The sequence below is a fragment of the Chiloscyllium plagiosum genome, chromosome 5 (genome assembly GCF_004010195.1).
Source record: "Chiloscyllium plagiosum isolate BGI_BamShark_2017 chromosome 5, ASM401019v2, whole genome shotgun sequence".
NCBI lineage: Eukaryota > Metazoa > Chordata > Chondrichthyes > Orectolobiformes > Hemiscylliidae > Chiloscyllium > Chiloscyllium plagiosum.
In genome coordinates, this window is record NC_057714.1 from 96,983,624 (window position 1) to 97,003,015 (window position 19,392).

At 42.0% G+C, this 19,392-nt stretch overlaps 1 protein-coding gene across 2 annotated transcripts in view; it reads left to right on the forward strand.

Annotated features, from left to right (window-relative positions):
• Positions 1 to 19,392, forward strand: part of adarb2 (adenosine deaminase RNA specific B2 (inactive)) — a 736,380-nt gene that overhangs the window by 431,278 nt on the left and 285,710 nt on the right. The window lies entirely within an intron of this gene.

The following is a 19,392-nucleotide window of genomic DNA, read 5'->3' on the forward strand; positions in this document are numbered from 1 at the left end:
CTGTTTGACTCACTTCTGTTCTCAGCTGTACCCATCTCAGATCGATCTCTTTCCTCACTATCTCCCTGGGTCCCACCCACCCCCCACCTTACTAGTTTAAATCCTCCTGAGCAGTTCTAGCAAATTTCCCTGCCAGTATATTAGTCCCCTTCCAATTTAGGTGCAATCGGTCCTTCTTGTACAAGTCACTTCTACCCCAAAAGAGATTCCAATGATCCAAAAATGTGAATCCTTCTCCCATACACAGAAAATGCTATTTCTAATGAGCTAAACTATTAAATAAGTTAATTAACAGACAGCATATGTCCATAATCAATTGTTATTCTTCAGATCACTAATGATCATGGTATTAAGGTAAGAAAGTCGAGTTGAGGAATGATAGATTGGCCATGATTTCATTGGACGGTAAAGTGTACTCAATAAGCTAAATGACCTCCTTCTGCTTCAGTCTTACGGTCTTATTGTACAATACAAATGCCCAAAGACATTTCATTGAGTGAATCAAGACATATTAGTCAGACAATTCCATTTGAATTCTTCTGACAGACTTTCAGTTATTTCTAAGTAAGAAATAAACAAGTTTGTTCCACAGTGGCAATATAAAGTGTACTTAAAAGCAAAAAAATAGTCAGTCTGTGTCACCCATTTGGTCTATCAAGCCTGCTCTGATCTGCATTTTGTCTTCAGCAAGGGTATCTTTACCTAATGTGGCAATGCTTATGTTGTCCCTCACAACATATTAAACTAGAGTGTGGGTAGCATGGTATTGAAAGATCCAATAGATGTTAATCACAACTTACTACTATCTGCCAGGATTACATTTACAGGCATGTCCATGCCTGGACTAACATTGACCTATTTGGTGGCAAAGCATGCCTTGGATTCATGAGCAAATCATGTTGTAAGTGATCCAGGAGTCTGAAATCTTTAAAGCCTCATGCCACATGCTATGACTCAGCATTTCTCATTAAATCATGTTGACATATTAACCATGAGACATTGCACAACATCCCTTTTTTTTCCAAAGATGAAAAGTAATCTCAAATGGAAACACATGGTTGAATATAGGTATGTATTGCCAATTCAATCGTTATACAAACAGGTCAAACAGAGTTTATAGGATTAATTATTCAAATCTCAATATAGAATTTTTGGGATTTAACAAGTTGTCCTGATTTGGTGATCATATACCTATCTGGAGCAGTTCATGTTAGTCTTAGTTGCACGTGGTTGAGAATTTGGTTTTCTTACTGTTGATTGCTGCCGATTGTGTTAGTTGCCATGTTGCACATTGGTCTGAGCTGGCTTCTGTTCCTTCGGAATGTAATTTTCCTGTGCATCTTGAAAAGTTCTGTGGCTGAACATTGTGTGGTCATGGGACCTCCCTCTGCTGCTAAGTTGATACATTTAGCTTGTCTGTACATTCATAAGTCTTTGGAAATCTTGATTCATTCCTTGGCAATAAACAGATTCCAAGTAATAGCCATTGTGTGTGTTCAATACCCATATGACCTTGGTATAACAAAGTCATGCTATCATGTTCTAATGATTTTGGTATTAGGATTATTTTGTCATTGAAGATGATTGTTGTTAATCACTGTATGGCTATTGAATATTCTTGGCTATTGTTTTAATACTGTCATGCCATTCCTGAATCATGATCTTTTGTAACTCTGGTAGTTGCTCATATTTGGCAGTTGTCATCTTTGGCAGCTGTTCAAACTAGCTTTGGTCAAAGTGTGACAGATAAAGCTTGACAACATCCTCAACTTCAAGTTTTTGAATCACATGTTGTCTGTTGCATGAGATGGATGTGGGTTGAACCTTATGAAGTGGGGCTACCCCAAGGTCTGCGTGGATTGGAGGTCCTGCTACTGTTAGACCATTGGAGATAGATGTCAAAGAGGAGTCTTGGGTCCTATGTTCAGTAGCACAAATCAATCTTTATTTGGAGCTCCTTATTATGCAGCATGAGAGAGGCCAGAGACTACTCTGAATCTGCCTTTCATGTGGGGCCCAGTTGGAGCCAGTTGCCCTCTTAATTACAGCTCAGATCAGAGGAGAGGTCAGTGACAATGTACCTCTTCCAGTAAAATATTGGATATTTATTCATACCATGTTACAATGGTTACATGTTACATTAGCATCAGTGCCTGCCACATTCCCTTGGATGTGCGCATCCAATCTTGGGAACACACAATCAATGATGGACAACCCTATGGACAGCCCTAGGTTCTCCCATGATCTCATGCTGATTGCAATACAGCTTCACCACAGCTTTACCTTGGGATCTTATCATGCATCTCACTCATTTGCATTCCAATCCTTCAGCTGTTACAAGAGATACAAAAATATGCTAATTCCTACTAATTGCTATAAAATTCATTATGTCAGTTCTAATTTAAATTTAACTATTTATGAAGTTATGTAGGTTATGTAGTTACAACTAAAGTCAAAATTCTTTAGCTGGTGAGTTGTGAGCAGCTTCTTTCTCACCTGACTTTGGAATGTCCAACAAACACTGTCCCTCTATCATGTAGCTGTAACTACAACTCCTTCTATTCACATGTTGTCTGTAAATATGTTTTAGACAGGAGATTATTTCTAAAATGAAATGTACTATCTCTACACTATTTCTACACTATTTTACTTAATAAGACAACATCTATTCTCAAACCTCATTAATAAGACTGAAACTCAATCGCTTTCCCAACTCAAGAATCTTGCCTGAATTCCTAAGTATTTACATGATATCTCTGTCCTTCTCCCCTTGATCCTTGGGCATAAGAATTTATTTGAGCTGTCTTCATCATTATCTAGGTTCGCTTATTTAGTTTGGGAAACTGTCATTGTTTATTTTCTCAGATTCAAGCTGCTGCCCTTGAGAGGTCACTTGTTTAACTGTTTGTCATTCATTTCCCCTCTTGCCAATAAAATGGGAGCTATCTATAGTCCTTTATGTTAAAGGAATTCAATTAAATCTCTTCATATTAGGTAGAGATTGCATTTCTTAATTTTTCAATATTCAAGAATTTCCATTATTGTGGGATCATAATTCTAATTCTTGCTAAACTAAAATGCCAGGCTCTTTGTTCCCAAACATCTCTTATCAGACTGTCTCTTACAGATATCTGCCACTGTGAGTTTGAACAGAACTTCCTGTATTTTAATTTGTAAGATTATTTGTTCTATCTCTTACCTTGGCTCTATCTTATTGTCAAAGCTATCATTGTTCTAACTTATGATCTTACTCCAATGATGAACTACAATCTATTCCGCCATTTTTATACCAACTAAAAAATCCTTGGCCAGACATTTTGTGCCACCTCTGGTCATGGGCTGCCCCAGCAGACCAGGTCGAAAATTTCAGGAAGCTTGGGTATTGGCACTACAGTCTAATTGTGTCAATGCATGAAGTTAGTGATCTGTTTTACACTATGAAATGGTTCTTGTAAGTTGTACCGTTTAATTACACTTGGTTGATATGCATTTTTCAGGATACAAAGACATATTTTTTGTTTAATTCATTCATGGGATGAGGGTGTTGCTGGCCAGGCCAGCATTTATTGCCCATTCCTAATTGCCCAGAGGGCAGTTAAGAGTCAACCACATTGCTGTGGGCCTGGAGTCACGTGTAGGCCAGACCACGTGAGGACAATAGTTTATTTCCCGAAAGGACATTAGTGAACCAGCTGGGTTTGGCTGAAAATTAACAATGGATTCATGATCATCATTAGACTCTTAATTCCAGATTTTTAAAAATTAAATTCAAGTTCCACCATCTGCTATTGTGGGATTCGAACCCAACGTCCCAGAACATTACCTGGATCTCTGGATTAATAGTGTACAGCTAGGCCATTACTTCCCCTTACAACCATATTCATTAATTATATTAGCATTAGCCCCGATGTTGACTTTAGCTTTTAAGATGAGTTGACCTCTCTTTTCAGGATGTAGGATGTTAATGGTTGTAAAAGCATCTGATCACCTGACCATTGAAATGATATGTGAGGATAACGACATGGAAAGCTTGGTCATCTTGTGAAATTTGATTTTTTTTTGGTTGATTCTGAACCTCATGGACGTTGTTTGCATTTGCGTACCTTCTCAATGCTTTCCTTAGGGTTTGTACCACCTTCTTGGTCACCAGCAGTTTGTTCAGGGGTCTGGCCTGCCCCTTGTACCCAGATTTCCTGCACATGTTTGCCAGTGTTCTTTGCGAGCCACATAATTTACAGATCTCCAGTAAAGTGGTGAGCTCTTGGGTAGGAGTGATAAACCACATTTGTTACAGATTGTGTTGGTTTGGTGCACTTTGCTGACTGTAGCAATACTGTTGGTTGTACCTAAAGCATATAAATGTTGTTGACCTGACATTATGGCTTCATATTTATGTATATCTGTAAGTAATCCAACAACCTTTGCATTTTTAGTGAGCTGTAATAAACATTTTGAATCTTTCAAAAGCATACTACCTATGTAATAGTTTCTTATGTTATAATGGATAACATAAGCTTTGTTACAGTCAGAAAAGATGCCCTGCAAAAGGTACTTTGTACATTATGATAAGAAGTGGAAGCTATTTATGAAGTGATGATGTAGGAATTAATTTGAGGATTAAAAGACTTGAACTCATGTCATACAGACAGCAACCTCAAGAATCAATTCCTATTCTTGTCAGAAGTTACCACAATAAAGAACAAGCATGTCTTGCCATTTTCTTGCCCAGAAGGTGCTTTCGAAAGGCTTCAATTAGTGGATTAGCAGTTACTAATTTGATGACACTCTGAGTATTTGCTTTATGGAAAATGTGCAAACATGCCCTTTGTGTGGTAATGTCTAACAAATAGGGCAATTGATTCTTGAGATTACTATCACAGGCACATGTGTGCCTTGGCTAACTTTAAGCTATGCAGAAGAAGGCCTTGCTCAGCGCTCAAGTAACCTGAGTAAAAACAGAATCTGAGACCTTTATGCCCTCAGGTCACATGCTGTGGTACAGTGATTATATCATGAGCATGGCTCTGAAAGGTATATTGATATACTAAATGTGAGAGGTAACACAGTAGCTCTATCACTCATCTTTATCATGGCTGACCTTCAGTTTTAGTTCCATTTGCTTGCCCATTCCCTCATCCTTCCATTCTCTGAGGGTCAAAAGATCTGTATTTCTTATCATTTGATGTAATTAATGATGTGGTATCACAGCTTCAGGGGTAAGAATTGCAAAGATTGGACCTTTGAGCGAAGAAATCTCCTCATTCCAATCCTAGAGGATCATTCCTTTATCATAAGACTGTATTCCCTTGTAGTGATAAGACATTTTTGGTCATAATTCATCCTCATTTTTATGTTAAGACAAATTTAGTGCAAACACATAAAAGTTGTTTTCTCTCATAGTTCCAAGTCCTGTACATCACAGTTATTTGCAGATCAAAGCTAAACTGTTGGATGAGGGTTTTCCAACCCTGGACAATAGTTAAATCAGCAAGGTAAAACTCGTCTACATCCCGCACCTCTGCCCTCAGACCCCACCCCTCCAACCGTAACAAGGACAGAACGCCCCTGGTGCTCATCTTCCACCCTACCAACCTTCGCATAAACCAAATCATCCGCCGACATTTCCGCCACCTCCAAACAGACCCCACGACCAGTATCCGTTGCTCCCGATGCGGTCTCCTCTACATTGGGGAGACTGGGCGCCTCCTATCAGAGCACTTTAGGGAACATCTCCGGGACACCCGCACCAATCAACCAGACCACCCCGTGGCCCAACATTTCAATTCCCCCTCACTCTGCCGGGGACATGGAGGTCCTGGGCCTCCATCACCGCCGCTCCCTCACCACCAGACGCCTAGAGGAAGAACATCTCATTTTCTGCCTCGGAACACTTCAACCCCAAGGCATCAATATGGACTTCAACAGTTTCTTCATTTCCCCTTCCCCAACCTCAGCCTAGTTCCAAACTTCCAGCTCAGCACTGTCCCCTTGACTTGTCCGGACTTGTCCTACCGGCCTATCTCCTTTTCCACATATCCACACCACCCTCCCCTCCCTGACCTATCACCTTCATCCCCTCCTCCACTCACCCACTGTACTCTATGCTACTTTCTCCCCACCCCCACCCTCCTCTAGCTTATCTCTCCACGCTCCAGGCTCACTGTCTTTATTCCTGATGAAGGGCTTTTGCCCGAAACGTCGATTTCAAAGCTCCTTGGATGCTGCCTGAACTGCTGTGCTCTTCCAGCACCACTAATCCAGAAGATAGTTCAATCAGTATCATGGAATCAAAGTTTAAACCCTGGATGTTGTTTTGCACAACAAATGGAAAAGTCGTAGCAACATCAAAATATCTTTCACCTTCTTTGAACATTTATCTTTATCACATCTTACACCACAAATTGCAGATGAAAAATAATGGCTGTTTGACTGTAGTATGTTTTTGACTAGAGGTCATGTGTCCAAACTCTGCAGATGCAATCCACAAGAATTAGCCTTCCAAAGGCTGCTCAGGCAAATGATAGCAAATAAGTTTTGAAACAAAAAGGTGTGAGAATAGCCACATCAGGTCTTTGAGTATTAACACAATCCTCTTGATTTGGGCAAATTGACGTGGGTTCAAACTGTAGAGTCAACTTATTCCATTTGCACAGAAGCAAAGCACCATCAGTTGAACAAGAGCCATCTTTCTACAATCCATCTTGTGCAAATGAGCTTGATCCCTTTCAACAGAGTGCTGTTGATATTCTGGTATTGACACCACTTCTTAACCATTCAGAATTGATTAACAGCAATAGGCAAAAATCAGCCCTGTTCTCACCAAGCAGATTTGTTAACCTTTAATAAAAGTAGGGTGGTATTTAAACCTATCTTTTTTCAGAAGGAAAGCAATAACAAGGATCAGCGTCACCGAATTAAACTCTGTTAAGTGCTGAATCACATTGTTGTCCTGCAAGATTAAGCTCAGAAATAAATCTAATTGTTTTTTACATGACAACCGTGATTACACTTCAAAAGCACTTCATTATCTGTAAAGCACCCCTGAGATAGCAAAAGGTGTTATGTAGAACATAAGAAATGGGAGCTGGAGTAGGCTATTTCGCCCATGCCTCTTCAACTATTCAACAAGATCATGGTTAATCTGACTGAGGCCTTAACTTGTCTTTTGTGCCAGCTCCTCATAATCCTCAACTCCCCTGTTAATTCGGGGATCTAACCTTTTTTAAATTAGGTATATTGTCATGTGTATTCACATTACAAAAGTACAGGAGCGCAGGGAAAAGTGTACAATGTCGCCAACACATGGCGCCATCTTAGGCACAAGGACAACAAAATACAGAAAATAAACCGAGTCTTTAAATATTTTCAGTGACGTGGCCTTCACAACTCTCTGGGTTAGAGAATTCCAGATAATCACCCTACTTTGGGAGTAGGAAATGCCTTCAAACCTCAGTTTTAAAATGGTGTTCCCTTATTCTATAGCTATGTCCCCTAGTTTGAGATTCCCCCACTTGTGGAAACATCTTTGCAACGTCTACTCTGTCAAGACCCCACAGAACCTTGTATTTAACAATAAGATCACTCCTCATTCTTCTAAATACAAATAAATAAAGGCCAAACCTCTCTGGCTATTCGTAATGAGTCAACCTCTTCATCCCAGGAATTAGTCAGGTGAGTCTCTGTCGAATTCTTCTGAAGACAATATATTCTTTAGAGCTCTTGAGAAGATTTGTAGCTCAGGTTGTGGATGAAGTTATGGATTTGTTTGCCGAGCCACTGTTTTTCTGCAAACGTTTTGTTGCCTCGCCACGTGACATCATTAGTGTGCCTTTGATAAGGTGTTGGCGATCTGTCCCACCTGGTATTTATATGTCTCTGTTTGTTGGTACTTCCAGTTCTGTACCTGAGTGATTTGTGTACGGGGTCAGTTCAATGTGTCTATTGATTGAGTACAGGTTGGACCACCAGGCTTCAAGGAATTCTATGGTGTGACTCTGTGTTACCTCTGCTAAGATGGTTACATCATCCCAGTTGAATTTGTGTCCTTCGTTGTCTGTGTGGTTAGAAATGAGAGACTGCTGGTCATGTCTGGTTGTGGTGAGCTGATATTTGTGCACTCATATGGTCAGGGAGAAAGTGAGGACTGCAGATGCTGGAGATCAGAGTCAAAAAGTGTGGCCCTGGAAAAGCACAGCTGGTCAGGCAGAATCCAATGAGCAGGATTCCTGATGAACAACTTATGCTTGAAACATCAACTCTCCTGCTCCTCGGATGCTACCTGACCGGCTGTGCTTTTCCAGTGCCACACCATTCCACTTGTATGGTCAGTTTTCTTCCTACTTGTCCTGTGTAGTGTTTTAAAGTGAGCAAAGGAGCTGCAAACAAGACTAAAACACGTAATAGAATACTCCAACCACTCCATTCATTCATCCGAAGAGTTCTTAACATCATCAGAAATACCACAATAGAAAAGGATGAAATAATGATTTCATTTGATGTAACAGCGCTCTTCACATCTATAGACATTGACCTAGCCAAGATTACCATTGCCACATTATTGGATGAAATGGTTACTAGGACACCCATTGACACTGGCAACATCAACAAGAACAATATATTAAAATTACCAGAACTATACCTCACTTTATATCCAGTGGACAAGTATAGAGACAAGTCAACGGTACACCAATGGGGTCCCCGGTACCAGAAGCATTAATGCAATGCTTAGAACAGACAGACTTCCCCACATCCAATTCAAACTTTGGGCTTGGTTTGTAGGTGAATCCAAGATGGAGGATGGGAAAAATTTGGAGCTGCAACAGCTGCTCCTTTTTTGAGGTATTTTAGGTGTTGGTGGTGATTTCCTCGAGTTCCAGGAGCAGCAATTACTGTTGGATATGCTAATAAAATTGTTTTGGAACTTAGGAGAAAAAAAAGTCAAAACAACAGCACTTTTAAAAGGGAGGGAGACAGACAAAGGCAGCGAGCACATGGTCTGTAAGGGGGAGAGAGAGAAAGAAACCAACACTGCTAACTGACACAGCAGTGAATCTGCACAGTTACTGCCTTTGCTGTTTGAATTCATGTATCGCTGGACATTGGAGTGCGTCTAGGAAAACGTAACAAAGAGCAAAATTCACAACTGATCTTGGAGGAACCTCTTTGGGAGAGATCACAGCACAGAATCAGATAAATGAATAATTTTAAGTACAGCCTTACTGTAAATCTGCAATAGTGAGTTGAGTGGGTTCTTTCTTGATTATATATTTTTATTGGGATCTGTCTCTTGATTAAATTTTAAAAATATAAGTATTAAGTTAGCCTTGAGCAGTGTTTTGTAGAGCAATAAGACAGTGCTATGTTCTGGGTCTGTAGATTGGAAGGAACAAAATGGCCTTTAATAGAATGATGTGTTCTTCTTGTTGGATGTGGGAGTTTCAAAAATAGTTTACAGGTTACTGAGGATTATATCTGCATAAATGTCATTGGTTGCAAATTCTATCAGATCGAATTGATTGGTTAGAGCGACAGTTAGAGGCAATGAGGAATTTACAAGAGCTGGGGGTGTGATGGATGACAATTATAGGAAGGGAGATAAGATGCAGATTCAGTCAGGAAGATGGGTTAACTCCAAGAAAGGTAGGAGAGGTAGACAGGTAGTACAGGAGTCTTCTGTGGCTTTCCCATATGGTATTTTAGAAAATGTAGGGGGTGATGGATTCTCAGGGGAATGTAGTACAAATAGCAAAGTTTCTGGTATTAAGATTGGCTTGAATGTAATGAGGGGTACGTCGGGTTCCAAGCGGTCGATTGTGTTAGGGGACTCTCTAGTCAGGGGCACAGATAGATGTTTCAGTGGCCAGCAGTGAAAAATCAGAATGATGTGTTGCCTCCCTGGTGCCAGGATCAGAGATGTCACAGAGAGGGTGCAGAATGTTCTCAAAGGGGAGAGGGACCAGCAGGAGATCATTGGACGCATTGGCACCAGCAATGTAGGAAGGGAAAAGGATGAGACTCTGAAGAGACAATATAGAATGTTAGGCAGGAATTTAAAAAGGAGGTCCTCAATGGTAGTAATATCTGGATTACTCCCCATGCTATGAGCTTGTGTGGTTAGGAATAGGAGGATAGGACAGATGAATGTGTGGCTGAGGAGCTAGTGTATGGAAGAAGGATTCACCATTTTGGATCATTGAATCTCTTCTGGGGTAAACATGACCTGTACACGAAGGACGGATTGCACCTGAATTGGAAGGGGACTTATAAGGACGGATTGCACCTGAATTGGAAGGGGACTTATATACTGGCAGGGAGATTTGCTGGAGCTGCTCGGGATGATTTAAACAAATAAGGTTGGGGTGGGGGGTGGGACCCAAGGAGATACTGAGAAAAGAGATCAATCTGAGGCTGGTACAGTTGAGAAAAGAAGCAGGTCAAACAGTCAGGGCAGGCAGGAACTAGGCAGAGAACAAGGTAGGACTGACAAATTAAACTGCATTTATTTCAATGCAAGCGGCCTAACAGGGAAGGCAGATAACCTCAGGGCATGGTTAGGAACATAGGACTGGATATAATAGTAATTACAGAAACATGGCTCAGGGGGACAATGTGAGCAGCTTAATGTTCCAGGATACAAATGCTACAGGAAGGATAGAAAGATGGGCAAGAGAGGAGGCGGAGTAGCTTTTTTGATAAGGGATAGCATTACAGCTGTACTTAGGGAGGATATTCCTGGAAATGCAGCCAGGGAACTTATTTGGGTGCAACTGAGAAATAAGAAAGGAATGATCACCTTATTGGGATTGTATTATAGACCCCCTAATGGTCAGACGAAAATTGAGAAACAAATTTGGAAGGAGATCTCAGCTACCTGTAAGAATAATAGGGTGGTTATGGTCAGGGATTTTAACTTTCCAAACACAGACTGGGACTGCCATAGTGTTAAGGGGTTAGATGGAGAGGAATTTGTTAAGCATTTACAAGACAATTTTCTGAGTTAGTATGTGGATATACCTACTAAAGAAGGTGCAAAATTTGATCTACTCTTAGGAAATAAGGTAGGGCAGGTGACTGAGGTGTCAATGGGGGAGCACTTTGGGCCAGCGACCATAATTCTATTAGTTTTAAATTAGTGATGGAAAAGGATAGACCAGATCTAAAAGTTGAATTTCTAAATTGGAGAAAGGCCAATTTTGACAGTATTAGGCTTGGATTTTCAAAAGTTGATTGGCAGCAGATGTTCACAAGTAAAAGGACGGCTGGAAAATGGGAAGCCTTCAGAAATGAGATAACAGGAGTGCAGAGACAATATATTCCTGTTCGGGTGAAAGGAAAGGCTGGTAGGTGTAGGAATGCTGAATGACTAGAAACAGTGACGGTTTGGTTAAGAAAAAGAAGGAAGCATATGTCAAGTATAGACTGGAGAGATCGAGTGAACCCTTAGAAGAGTATAAATGCAGTAGGAGTATACTGAAGAGGGAAATCAGGAGGGCAAAAAGTGGACGTGAGATCACTTTGGCAAATAGGGTGAAGGAGAATCCAAAGGGTTATTAGAAATGCATTAGGACAAATGCATTAGGACGGCACGGTGGCTCAGTGGTTAGCACTGCTGCCTCACAGTGCCAGGGTCCCAGGTTAAATTCCAGCCTCGGGCGACTATCTGTGTGGAGTTGGCACATTCTTCCTGTGTCTTTGTGGGTTTCCTCCAGGTACCCGGCTTCCTCCCACAATTCAAAGATGTGCAGGTGAATTGGCCATGCTAAATTGTCCATAGTTGTTAGGTGCATTAGTCAGAGGGGGTGAGTTACTCTTTGGACAGTCAGTATGGACTTGTTGGGCCGAAGGCCTGTTTCCATGCTGTAGGGAATCTAATCGAAAAGGGTAACTAGGGAGCAAATAGGGCCCTCAAAGATCAGCAAGATGGCCTTTGTGTGGAGCTGCAGGAGATGGGGTAGATACTAAACAAGTATTTTGCATCAGTATTTACTGTGAAGAAGGACATGGAAGATATAGAATGTGGAGAAATACATGGTGACATCTTGAAAACTGTCCATATTACAGAGGAGGAAGTGTTGGATGTCTTGAAATGCATAAAAGTGGACAAATCCCCCAGGACCTGATCAGGTGTACCCGAGAACTCTGTGGAAAGCTAGGGAAGTGATTGCTGGGCCCCTTGCTGAGATATTTGTATCATCGATAGTCACAGGTGAGGTGCCAGAAGACTGGAGGTTGGCTAACATGGTGCCAATATTTCTCCCCACCCCCACACTCCTCTCATTTATTTCTCCACCCTTCAGGCACTCTGCCTGTATTCCTGGTGAAGGGCTTTTGCCCGAAACGTCGATTTTACTGCTCCTCGGATGCTGTCTGAACTGCTGTGCTTTTCCAACACCACTAATCCAGAATCTGGTTTCCAGCATCTGCAGTCATTATTTTTACCACTAGTTAAGAAAGATGGTAAGGACAAGCCAGGGAACTATAGACCAGTGGTGGGCAGGTTGTTAGAGGGAATCCTGAGGGACAGGATTTACACAAATTTGGAAAGGCAAGGACTGATTAGAAATAGTCTACATGGCTTTGTGCATGGGAAATCAGGTTCACAAACTTGATTGAGTTTTTTTGAAAAGGTAACAGAGAGGATTGATGAGGGCAGAGCAATGGACATGATCTATTTGGACTTCAGCGTGGCATTCGACAAGATTCCCCATGGGAGACTGGTGAGCAAGGTTAGATCTCATGGAATACAGGGAGAACTGGCCATTTGGATACAGAACTGGCTCAAAAGTAGAAGACAGAGGGTGGTGGTGGAGAGTTGTTTTTCAGACTGGAGGCCTGTGACCAGTGGAGTGCCACAAGAATCAGTACTGGGTCCTCTACTTGTCATCATTTATGTAAATATTTGGATGTGATCATAAGAAGTATAGTTAGTAAGTTTGCAGATGACACCAAGATTGCAAGTGTAGTAGATAGTGAAGAAGGTTACCTCAGATTACAACGGGATCTTGATCAGATGGGCCAATGGGCTGAGGAGTAGCAGATAGAGTTTAATTTAGATAAATGCAAGGTGCTGCATTTTCAAAAAGCAAATCTTAGCAAGAATTATACACTTTATGGTAAGGCCCTAGGGAGTGTTGCTGAACAAAGAGACCTTGGAGTGCGGGTTCACAGTTCCTTGAAAGTAGAGTTGCAGGTAGATAGAATAGTGCAGGTAGATACGAAGTGAAGAGGCTTCGGTATGCTTTCCTTTATTGATCAGAGCATTGAGTATAGGAGTTGGGAGGTCATGTTGCGGCTGTACAGGACATTAGTTAAGCCACTTTTGGAATATTGTGTGCAATTCTGGTCACCTTCCTATTGGAAATATGTTGTGAAACTTGAAAGGGTTCAGGAAAGATTTATAAGGATGTTGCCAAGGTTAGAGGGTTTAAGCTAGAGGCTGAGTAGACTGGGGCTGTTTTCCCTGGAGCATCAAAGACTGAGGGGTGACCTCATAGAGATTTATAAAATCATGAGGGGCATGGATAGGATAAATGGACAAAGCCTTTTCCTTGGGGTGGGTGAGTCCAGAACTAGAGGGCATAGGTTTAAGGTGAGAGGGGAAAGATATAAAAGGGACCTAAGGGGAAACTTTTTCATGCAGAGGGTAGTGCATGTATAGAATGAGCTGCCAGAGGAAGTGGTGGAGTCTGGTACAATTGCAACATTTAAAAGGCATCTGGATGGGTATATGAATAGGAAGGGTTTAGAGGGATATGGGTCAAGTGCTGGAAATGGGACTAGATTGGGTTGGGATATCTAGTCAGCATGGATGAATTGGATGGAAGGGTTTGTTTCCATGCTGTACGTCTCTGTGACTCTATGACACCTTTGTCATCATTAAACATACACAACTGGAAGAAACCCACCACCATATCAATAACATCCTCACTGAAATATAGTTCACTAAAGAAAAGGAAAACTACAAACAAGACCTCCTTCCTGGATGTAGTAGTGGAATGCACACTAACCGGGGAACCCCAGACCAGTGTCTACAGGAAGAACACCCATACTGACAGATACTGAACTATAACAGCAACCACCCCAGCACACTCAAATGGAGCTGCATTAGGGCATTAATGGGCAAGGACATGCTGCAGCAACCCAAAACTCTCGAGGACAGAACAGAAACATCTATTCAAGGGATTTAAACAAAATGGGTACTCCAAGAGCGCTATCCTCCGATACTTACAGGACAAACCCAAAGATGAAAATAGGCCATACCATATATCAAACACGTATCAGAGATAACTACCCGACCACTCAGACCCCTGGGAATTTTAGTGGCCCACAAACCAGTAAACAACTTCCACCAGCTCCTCACAAAGGTTAAAGACCCAACACTCACATCCAATAGGACCAATGTTATTTGAAAAATACCCTGCAAGGACAGTGAAAAACACCACATAGGACAAACAGGAAGAAAACTGACCATAAGAGTGCACGAACAATCATGCCAGACATGACCAGTACTCTGTCATTTCAAACCGCACAGACAACAAAGGACACAAATCCAACTGGGACGATGTAACCATCCTAGCACAGGCAAAGCAGAGACACGCCAGAGAATTCCTTGAAGCCTGTCAATCAATAGACACATTGAACTGGACCCTGTATACAAGCCATTCAGATACAGAATTGGAAGTACCAACAAACAGAGCCACATAAATATCAGGCAGGACAGACCACCAACACCTTATCAAAGATGCACTGATAATGTCACCTAGCGAGGCAAAAAAAAACATTTGCAGAAAACCATACCAGCTCGGTGAACGAATCCATAACTTCAGTATATTCTTTCTTAAATACCAAAACTGTATGTAATAGTCAAGGTCTACCCTCACCAACACCCTGCATACTTGAAAAAAAACTTTCAATTTTGAACTCCAATCCCTTTGCAATCAAGGCCAACATTCCATTTGCAGTATTCGTTGCTAAACCTTTGGTCTGAATCTTTTTTTTAGCTAAATACAAATTTCTTCAGCCCAAGACTCAGTGAATTGTCTGTCTTGCCAAACTCACCTCATCAATTACCTAGCCCTCCCCCAATGAAATCGCTCTCATTCAATTCTACTTCCAAATTACCATGTACCATTCATGGTAACAATGGAACATCATGCCACTGTTGGGATGTCCCGGATTTGATAAGCATCCCCGATGCAGCCGCCATCTTTAAGAAGCAGTTATGTACCCACTCACCACTGTCAGTCTGCAGCCGCGTTAGACAGATCTTGCTTGACATATGCCTTGGACATGGTAAATAAGGGAAATTTGGTGCTCTGTTTTACAGGCAGGGACTCAGAAACCTACTTCATGGGGTGGTGCAGGGTGGAGGCCTGTTACCCCACATCCAGCAAAGGAGGCCACAACATCAGACTGAGCCAGCCTGGCCTGAGATTGCCACTCTGATCTGTGTGGCATTGTGGAGTGGAGGAATGGCCAGCACAGTAGGAAGAAGGTCAATGACCTTTTCCACTCCGCCAGCCTAATTGCCACCATGTTCTCTCCAACATCTGACACTCTCATCTCTGCTACTATACACAGCTCCCATCAAGGTTCATACTGCACCACTCTCACTATTGTGTGCAACATCTTCCCCCCACTCGCTCTCTCTCTCTCTCCCACACACTCCAAATCCTCCCTTAACACCAACCCTCTGTATTGTTTATTCACTCAACCAGGACACCTCATCAACTGCATCATTTACCTCTCTCTTAATAACTGCCTCTGCCTTGTTCCAGGAGGAGAGAAATCTCACAGTTGTACAGAAAGTGTCAAGACAGGTGAGAGGCTGCCCGACATTGGACTCCTTAACTTTAAAGAGGCCATCCTGACTTTGACTGCTCCGAGTGGCTGGCTGACCATTTCAAAGTTCTGGACTGATATTGGAGACTGTCCTTGATGCACTTTGCTGGGATCCCTCAACCCCTGCAGGCTATCTCCCTTGACTTAACCGAGGCCCACTGACAACCATGAATACTTGCTGGCTTTGTACTTGCAGAGATAAACAATTTGGGATGGATTTCTTCTGGACTGTAATATTTTTAAATTGGCAAGGCAACATAGCAGTAATGTGAGTCTGGCATCTCCAGCTGATGGGTAAAAAGGTAAGGCAATGCATATCAGGAATGCCATGAACATTCAGGTAGGATCAGAGTGCTATGAACTGGCCCAGTCTATGAGCTGGGTATGTGGTTCTAAATGCACAGTGTCTTTGCATGACAATGATAGTTGCTAGTGCAGCCTGAGATGTAGAACTGAAGTACAGAAGTACACTATAAGTGGCTCTGAGATATGCCAAGAGGCTGGCATCTCTGATGCCAATGCCAATGGATGTGGGGTGCATATGGCCAGTTTCCATGGCAATTTTCAGAGATTTCAGTGCCAGTGTCCAACACTAAGGCCCCATGGAAAAAGCAGCAAGGTGAAGTCATCAGGTATCCACTCTGATTTCAAATTCTAGTCTGTGCAACTCACTTGGCAAGATAGGAAGCTGAGTATTAGTGAAGCAGGTTGTAGTATTAATAAGACTTTTAGCGAGCAAAAAAGATGCAACAACTTGCTGCTGACAGTGAGATAGACCTTGCTGGAATCCTTACATTGTACTGCAACAAATGTTGCTGTCATCCAAACCGCTCAGACACCTGTAAGAGTTTGCCCTTTGGTGTTTCAAGCACAAGAACACCCAGATCCCACTACCGTTCATATCTTTGAAGACTCTCTCTATTCCTTTTGATTCTTCTTACCAATGTGACCTTGCACTTTCTTACATTAAACTCCATTTGACAGCTCTTTTGTCCATTCACCCGATCTATCTACGCCTTCTGGCAGATCCTTTGTGCCCATATCACAACGTGCTCTCCAACCAGCTTTTGTTTCATCAGCAAATTTATTTGCATTACACTCTGCCCCCTCCTCTAGTTCTCCTTGACCAACTCTGCTTGTTACATCCACAAAGAACTTTAGCAAATTTGTCAAACATAATTTCCCTTTCGCAAACTCATGTGGTGTCTGTTAATTGTGCTAAGCTTTTCAAAGTGTTCTGATTTTTGTTTTAGCAACAGACACTACCATTTTCCCAATGCCAATGAAAGCTATGAGTATTTTAATGACAGTCACAAAGGATAATGGGATTTAAAATTCCACACAGATTCTCCCAAGTGTGTGCAGAAAATTCAATGATTGGATGAACATCTGCATATGTTCAGCGTCATTGTGCCGTAGTCACATACAGCTGTACCACTCTCTTCACTAGCGGAGGCCAATTCTACGTCTTTAACTGATTTCAGTCTTCAGAGGCAGCAGAGATTACATTGAAGTGGATGTCAGTGAAATCAGCATGGTCTTGGGCACCAATGTTTTCTAAAACCCAATTCACTTTTAGTTTAATAAAGGGAAGAGGCAAAAACATGGTGAAAGAATCAAATAAATTGGTAAATTGGTAAATAAATAGGACCAACTAAATTTGTAGGTAACGTAGACATGATGAGCTGAACAGCCTCTTCTCTGCTGTGAAATCCTATGATCTTAAATGAAATCTAAGATGTTCAGTCTGGTTCAATCCCCCTGAAATGAACATGTCGCTACTGGAGACCTCAGATTCCCGCAGAGTAAGGACATCTCCCCAGTCAGGCCACAAAAGGAAATGGGTGATTGCTTGCGTGACAAATGTATTCTCAGACCCCACTGCTATGCAGCAAACTGAACAGAATGAGTTGCGTGTCACAAAATTCAATGTACATGCCAGAAATGACAAGAAATTGCCTAAAAGCTAGTAATCACATGTTAGTGTTATGTCTGAATGATAGATGCCTTGTGGTTTAATGTTACTATTTCACATAAATCTCCTTGCTTTTGAAACTCAATGCAAAGTGTTCAACTGCTAACAAATGTGGGGTGGGACGCAGTAGAATCCAAGGAGGCAGTTCCGAATGAGTTGAGATCGAGTGGGCAGAATGACGGCAGAAGAAATTTGATGCAAAGTGCGGCATGTAAGGAAAACAATGTACCTGACATATATGGGATGGAAGTTAACTTTGACAAGGGCATGGAATGAGGCATAGTGGAATCGGCTTTCCCTTTCTATCGTCCATCTGTTCTTCCTTTACACTACACTTACTGAGCTGATGTCTGTGCAGGGCAGGGAGTTAGAGAGAGAGGTTTGTTAGGATGGATCTTACAGCAGGAAGTTTTTTCAATGTCCCTTCTCTCCTCCTTTCTGGAAGGCAGTGAGTCATGCTGAGATGTGTGTGAGGCCCCCACTGCCTCATTCATATGGAGACTCCTCACATATCATACCGAGGTGTGCCCTATTTAGCTCTGTGAAGCAGCTGAACTGGGTCAAGTCCCATCCTCAACTGATATCCACATATAAGTGGTGCATCAGATATGGTTGGACAATGAACGGTGGTTGGGGGAATGGTGGAGGGTATTGGGGGAATTGTAGGGGACGGGGTTGTGGTGGGGAGGGATACATGTTTGTACAGCTTTTCCTCTCCCATGACAAAGGCCTGGCTAAGAACAACACAGGCCAAAGATAAAGCAGTGAACCTCCTCTCCTGTATGGGTAACAATAAAATTGGAAGCTTATAATAAAACTGTTACAGTGCAGAAAGCGGTCATTCAGCCCATCAAATTCTGCATCAACCCTCCCACCCACACCCCTACCCTATCCTCATGTCATTTCCCATGGCCAATTCAGCTAGCCTGCATATCTTTAGACTGTGGCTGGAAACTAGAGTACCCAGCAGAAACGAGGAGAATATGCAAACTCCACAGTCACCTGAGGGTGGAATTGAACCCGGGTCCCTGGTGCAGTGAGGGAAAGTTGTTGGAGAAGATACTGAGGGATAAAATCTATTTACATTTGGAAAAGAATTGGCTTCTCACTAATAGACAACATGGTTTTGTGCGGGGGAGATCATATCTTACCAACATAATAGAGTTCTTTGAGGAAGTGGTCAAGTTGGTAGTTGAAGGAAGGGCTGTAGATGTCACTTACATGGAGTTTAGTAAGGCATTTGATAAGGTCCCATTGTAAATGAGTGGAGAAAGTGAACTCACATTGTGTGCAGGGTGTTCTAGCTAGGTGGATAAAGAACTGGTTGAGCAACAGGAGACAGAGAGTAGTAGTTGAAGGGAGTTTCTCAAAATGGAGAAAGGTGACCAGTGGTCATAGAGTCATAGAGTCATAGAGATGTACAGCATGGAAACAGACCCTTTGGTCCAAACTGTCCATGCCGACCAGATATCTCAACTCAATCTAGTCCCACCTCCAGCACCAGGTCCATATCCCTCCAAACCCTTCCTATTCATATACCCATCCAAATGCCTCTTAAATGTTGCAATTGTACTAGC